Below are 7,519 nucleotides of genomic sequence, written 5' to 3'. Positions count from 1 at the left end.
TATTTAAGTTTGCATGCATTCTAAAGTTCTACAGTTTTACTTTCCTTCCAACATTTTGTTTTTGATGTTACAATTTACATCTTTTTACCTTGTGGATCTATTAACAAACTATTACAGTTATTTTTCCTACTTTTGTCTTTTAACTTTCATACTAGCTTTATAAGTGTTTGACCCACTACCTTAACATTATTCTGAATTTTACTATATATTTATCTGTATCAGTGAGACGTATAGTTTCATATATTTAACTGTTACTAACTAGCACCCTTCTATTTTAAAGAAGTCCTTTTAGCATTTCTTGTAAGTCTGTCTAGTGGTGATAAATTCCTTTAGCTTTTACTTGTCTGCAGGACAATTCTGAAGGACAACCATGCCTGGTAGAATATCATTGGTTTGTTGTTGTTTGGTCACTAAGTTGTGTCTGACTCTTTATGACCCAATGGACTATAGCCCACCAGGCTCCTCTGCCCATGGGATTTCCCAGGCAAGAATACTGGAGTGGGTTGCCATTTCCTTCGCCAGGGATCTTCCCAACCCAGGGCTCAAACCCACGTATCCTGTTTGTCAGGTGGATTCTTTACCATTCAGCCGCCTAGCATGGTTTTTCTTTTCAATACTTTGTGTATATTGTGTCATTCCCTTCTGGCCTACACACCTTCTAATGAAAAATCTGCTGATAATCTTATGGGAGTTCACTTATATGTAAGAAGTTATTTTTCTCTTGTTGCTTTTAAGGTTCTATCCTTTAACTTCTGATGCATATTATAAAATGTCTTGGTGTAGGTCTCTTTTGGTGGTTCTTATATGGAATTCTCTGCATTTCTTGGATCTGAATGTCTGTTTCCTTCCCCAGGTTAGGGAAGTTTCCAGCCATTATTCAAATAAATTATCTTTTCCTTTCTGTCTCTTCTTCCAGAATCCCCATAATGCAAATGTTGGTCTGCTTTATGTTATTCCATAAGTTTCTAATTTGTCTTCACTCTTTTTCATTCTTTTTTTCTTTCTGATGTGCTGACTGTGTAAGTTCTACTGCCTTTTGTTCAAATTCACTGATCCTTTCTTCTGCTGCATCTAGTCTACTGTTGAGCCCCATTATTGTATTTCATTTCAGTTACTATACTTCTCAGTTGTGTGACTTTTGTTTGGCACTTGTTTATATTTTCTATCTTTGTTTAAATTTTCTTTATTTAAATTTTCTTTATCTATTCTTCTCCTGAGCTCAGTGAACACTGCTATGACCATTATTTTAAACTATCATGTAAAGCACTTATCCCTGTTTCATTAAGATCTTTTCTGAGATTTTATTTTGATCTTTCATTTGTAATACATTCCTATTTATTCATCTTCCTTGACTTTCTACAAGAGTCATTTTATGCATTAGATAAAATAGTCATCTCTCTCAAAGGAATACTAGAAGATAGGTGTTTCTGTCTATTCCTCTACACTGAGCCTGGAGTGATAGCCAATTAAAAACTGTTTATTTTCTACCATCCCATCAAACTCATAAACATAAGCCCTGCTAGCCACCAGAGCCAGGTAATTATGGTACACCCCGAGTGGCAGTCATAACTGGGACACCAAATGTGTCTACAGGCTCCCTACTGGGTGCATTCTAGAGTACAGGAAGAGCAGAAGACCCATCTTCTGAGGTTTCTGGAGTGGATGCCCTTAGATCTGTGTTTCTGAATGTTAAGTTTTAAACCAACTTTTTCACTCTCCTCTTTCACTTTCATCAAGAGGCTTTTTTGTTCTTCTTTGTTTTCTGCCATAAGGGCGGTGTCATCTGCATATCTGAGGTTATTGATATTTCTCCCGGCAATCTTGATTCCAGCTTGTGCTTTGTCCAACCCGGCATTTCACATGATGTACTCTGCATATAAGTTAAATAAGCAGGGTGACAATATACAGCCTTGACATACTACTTTCCCAGTTTGGAACCAGTCTGTTGTTCCATGTCCAGTTCTTTGACCTGTATAAAGATTTCTCAGGAGGCAGGTAAGGTGGTTTGGCATTCCCACATCTTTCAGAATTTTCCACAGTTTGTGGTGACCCACACAGTCAAAGGCTTTGGCATAGTCAATAAAGCAGAAATAGATGTTTTTCTGGAACTCTCTTGATTTTTTGATGATTCCACAGATGTTGGCAATTAGATCTCTGGTTCCTCTGCTTTTTCTAAAACCAGCTTCAACATCTGGAAGTTCTCGGTTCATGTATTGCTGAAGCCTGGCTTGGAGAATTTTGAGCATTACTTTACTAGCGTGTGAGATGAGTGTAATCGTGCGGTAGTTTGAGCATTCTTTGGGATTGCCTTTCTTGGGATTGGAATGAAAACTGACCTTTTCCAGTCCTGTGGCCACTGCTGAGTTTTCCAAATTTGCTGGCATATTGAGTGCAGCACTTTCACAGCATCATCTTTCAGGATTTGAAATAGCTCAACTGGAATTCCATCACATCCACTAGCTTTGTTTGTAGTGATGCTTTCTAAGGCCCACTTGACTTCACATTCCAGGATGTCTGTCTCTGGGTGAATGATCACACCACTGTGATTATCTGGCTCGTGAAGATCTTTTTTGTACAGTTCTTCTGTGTATTCTTGCCACCTCTTCTTAATATCATCTGCTTCTGTTAGGTCCATACCATTTCTGTCCCTTACTGAACCCATCTTTGCCTGAAATGTTCCCTTGATATCTCTAATTTTCTTGAAGAGATCTCTAGTCTTTCCCATTCTGTTGTTTTCCTCTATTTCTTTGCATTGAAAGGAAGGCTTTCTTATCTCTCCTGGCTATTCTTTGGAACTCTGCATCCAAATGGGAATATCTTTCCTTTTCCCCTTTGCTTTTCACTTCTCTTCTTTTCACAGCTATTTGTAAGGCCTCCTCAGACAACCGTTTTGCCTTTTTGCATTTCTTTTCCATGGGGATGGTCTTGATCCCTGTCTCCTGTACAATGTCATGAACCTCCGTCCATAGTTCATCAGGCTCTCTGTCTATCAGGTCTAGTCCCTTAAATCTATTTCTCACTTTCACTGTATAGTCATAAGGGATTTGATTTAGGTCATACCTGAATGGTCTAGTGGTTTTCCCTACTTTCTTCAGTTTAAGTCTGAATTTGGCAATAAGGAGTTCATGATGTGAGCCACAGTCAGCTCCTGGTCTACTCAGCTATAAAAAAAGAACACATCTGAGTCAGTTCTAAAGAGGTGGATGAAAGCGGAGCCTATTATACAGAGTGAAGTAAATCAGAAAGAAAAACACCAATACGGTATATTAACGCACATATATGGAATTTAGAAAGATGGTAAGGAGGAACCTATATGCAAGACAGCAAAAGACACAGATGTAAAGAACAGACTTTTGGACTCTGTGGGAGAACGTGAGGGTGGGATGATTTGAGAGAATAGCATTGAAACATGTATATTACCATATGTGAAATAGATGACCAGTACAAGTTCCATGCATGAAACAGGGCACTCAGAGCCGGTGCACCGGGACAACCCAGAGGGATGGGATGGGGAGGGAGGTGGGACTGGGAGTTTGGGACTGGGAGGGGGGTGGTTGGGGTGGACTGGGAGATGGGGGATGGACGGGGGGGGTACATGTACACCTGTGACTGATTTGTGTCAATGTATGGTAAAACCCACCACAATATTGTAAAGTAATTAGCTTCCAATTTAAATAAATAAATTTTAAAAAGAATCTGTCTGCAATGCAGGAGACCCTGGTTCAATTCCTGAGTCAGGAAGATCTACTGGAGAAGAGATAGGCTACCCACTCCAGTATTCTGGCCTGGAGAATCCAGTCCATGGGGTTGCCAAGAGTCAGACACTTCTGATCAACTTCCGCTTTCTCGGCAAAAGCCTAGATACCCCTCAAGAAGCCCTCAGAAGTTGTGCTCCATGAAGGGATAGGATCTTGCTCCTCTCAAAGGGACACACGAAGCCTTCCATGGTGTGTAGTCTGCAACCAATCACAAAAATATTTACAGACATTTTATTTGAGTGCTTCACAAAGCTACAAAGTAAGACGCACAAAGCCTTGTCAATTCCACACACAGTGCTTCCACCTAATTACCTGGAAGCTACAAATATTATTTCTCTGCAAATACATGTGGACTGAAGTCGACTTTTTGGGCTACAGTATATTTGAGCAGTGAGAAGAGAAAAAAATGCAGACAGGGCCATAATGGGGGAAATGGGGGAGGTATGTTGGATGACTTGGCAGATGGTCAAGTATGGAGCTCTGCTGCACTTCCCACAGTAAACATGACTGTGTGTGTAGTCTGTGTAACAGGAGGGGGCCAGTACCTCATCCAGATTTAGCTGCTCACTGTTGGAAAGGTCAATACTAGAGAGACAAGTATTGGTGGAAAAGGAAAAGTTGTTTTACTCAGGAAGCAGCAACCTGGGGAAATTGCACTAATGTCCAAAGACCATCTCCAAGTTGTTTGTGTGGAGAAAAAGGTTTTATTTGTTTTTAATTTATTTTATTGAAATATAGTTGATTTACAAAGTTGTCTTAAGTTTCTGGTGTACAACAAAGTGAGATATATATATATATATTATATTATATATATATATTCTTTTTCATTATGGTTTATTACAGTATGTTGAATATAGTGTCCTGTGCTATACCATAGAGCTGTATTGTTTATCCATTGTATATATTGTAGTTTGCATCTGCTAATCCCAATTCCCAATTGATTCCTCGCCCACCCCTCCCCCATTCCCTCCCCCTTGGCAACCACAAATCTCTATGTTTGTGAGTCTGTTTCTGTTTTATAAAAAATTCGTCTGTGTCATACTTTAGATTCTACATATAAGTGATATCATACAGCATTTGTTTTTCTCTTTCTGACTTACTTCATTCAGTATGAAAATCTCTGATTCCATCCATGTTGCTGAAAATGGCACTATTTTGTTTTTAATGGCTGAGTAATATTCCACTGTATATACAATCCACTTCTTCTTTATCCATTCATCTGTCAATGGATACAGGTTGCTTCTATGTCTTGGCTATTGCGACTAGTGCTGCTGTGAACACAGGGGTGCATGCGTCTTTTTGAATTACAGTTTTTTCCAAATATATGGCCAGGAATAGAATTGCTGGATCATATGGTAATTCTATTTTTGGTTTTTTGAGGAACTTCCACAATGTGGAAGTCCCAGAGTGACTGTACCAATTTACATTCCCACCAACAGTGTAGGAGGGTTCCCTTTTCTCCACATCCTCTCCAACATTTGTTATTTGTAGACTTTTTAATGATGGCCATTCTGACTGGTGTGAAGTCGCACCTCATTGTGGTTTTGGTTTGCATTTCTCTAGTAATTAGCAATGTTGAGTATCTTTTTATGTGCCTATTGGCCATCTGTATGTCTTCCTTGGAGAGATGTCTGTTTAAGTCTTCTGCCCATTGTTTGATTGGGTCGTTTGTATTTTTGTTACTGAGGTATATGAGCTGTTTATAGACTTTGGAAATTAAGCCCTTGTCAGTCGCATTGTTTACAACTATTTTCTCTCAGCCTGTGGGTTGTCTTTCCATTTTGTTTATGGTTTCCTTTGCTGTGCAAAAGCCTTTAAGTTTAATTAGGTTCAATTGTTTATTTTTGCTTTTATGAGACTGACCTAAGAAAATAATGATATGACTTATGTCAGAGAATGTTTTTGCCTATGTTTCCTTCTAGGAATTTTATGGTGTAATGTCTTATATGTAAATCTTTAAGCCATTTTGAGTTTATTTTTGTGTATGGTATGAGAGTAGGTTCTAACGTCACTGATTTATAGGCAGCTGTCAAGCTTTCCTATCATCACATGCAGAAGAGTTTGTCTTTACTCCATTGTATATTCTTCCTAGGTGACAAAGATTTTAAGGAACAGTGTGTGGGGGGTAGGGGTTGCTGCAGGGTGCATGAGCAATTCTTGCACAACTCGTGAGTTGGTTAGCATCAAGGTGAAATTCCAAGCATCGCCCATCTTCTGGTTATGTATCTGTGGCAACAGTTTTTGTGTGTGCAAAGTCACTTCAGTTGTGTCCAACTTTGGGTGACCCCATGGACTATAGCCTGCCAGGGTCCTCTGTCCATAGGATTCTCCAGGCAAGAATACTGGAGTGGATTGCCATGCCCTCCTCCAAGGGATCTTCCTGACTCAGGGATCGAACCTGAGTCTCTTATGTCTCCTGCATTGGCAAGTGGGTTCTTTACCACTAGTGCCACCTGGGAAGCCCCAACAGTTTTCATGGTCCCTATAAAAACAACTTAGGAATGGGTTGTTCTTTATTCTATATCTTTCAGAGAACTGGGAGTTTGGTGAATGTTCTGTGGCTGGCTTATTGTCTAAACTGTTTTCACAGCTATTCTTATCTTTCCAAATATAAAATAAATATAAATGGCATATAAATGAACCATATAATTATAGTCTTTTCAGTTTGGCTTCTTTTACTCATCATAATACTTTTGCGATTCCTCTGTGTTGTCACATGTGCCAATAATTTGTTCCTTTTTATTGCCAAGTAATATTCAATTGGAGGAATGTGACATGCTTTGCTTTGTTTATCTGTTGACTAGCTGAAGGACACCTAGACGATTTCCAGTTTTGATACACTGAAACCTGAATAAAGCTGCTATAAACATCAGTGAGTAGGTTTTATTTGAGAATCAATTTACATTTCTTTTGAGTGTAAATGTAGGAGAGGGAACTCTGGGTCATATGATAAGGTCAATTTTGTAAGAATAAAGTACATCTTTTCCCTCAGGAAAAAAATCATTGTGGTTGGACTTCCCTGGAGGTACAGAGGATAAGAACCCACCTGCCAATGCAGGGGACACAAGTTTGATCCTTGGTTGAGGAAGATGTCACATGCTGAGGAGCAACTAAGCCCATAAGGCACAACTACTGAGCCTGCATGCCACAACTACTGAACCCTAGTGCCCTAGAGCACGTGCTCTGCAGCAGGAGAAGCCACTGCAGTGAGAAGCCCAATCACCACCACCAAGAGTAGCCTCCACTCGCCACAACTAGAGAAAGCCTGTGTGCAACAAAACGGGCCCAGCACAACCAAATAATTTTTATTTTAAAAATCATGTGGTTATTTTCATTGGGATTATATTAAGCTGATGGCTAGTTTTAAATGGACATGATATCTTTAATCTGGTGAAAGTTCCCTTTCATATTCCTTTCATTTGTTTAAATTCCATGTACATTTGATCCTCATGAAAATTTTAGAACTTTTAAAAAAATTAATTATTTTAGCAAATATTTATGAGGGTCTGTAATGTGCTTTGCAATGTTTCAGTACTGGTGCTGAAGATTTAAATTCAAAAATTATAGATTAAGTTGGAATAAAGCTGCTTGATATCACTAAGAAAGTGAGGATATATAAAAAAGAAAAGAGATACAAACATAATAATCCTAGGTATAGGACACAAATAACAATAAAGAAGCTGAGAAGGCTCCACCATAATATCATGAATGTTATACTGAAAAAAAAAAACACAGAGAAACCAGTTGTGATTAATGAATAA

The sequence above is a fragment of the Cervus elaphus genome, chromosome 4 (assembly GCF_910594005.1).
Source record: "Cervus elaphus chromosome 4, mCerEla1.1, whole genome shotgun sequence".
In the NCBI taxonomy this organism is placed as follows: domain Eukaryota; kingdom Metazoa; phylum Chordata; class Mammalia; order Artiodactyla; family Cervidae; genus Cervus; species Cervus elaphus.
Note: the sequence above shows the minus strand (reverse complement) of the source record.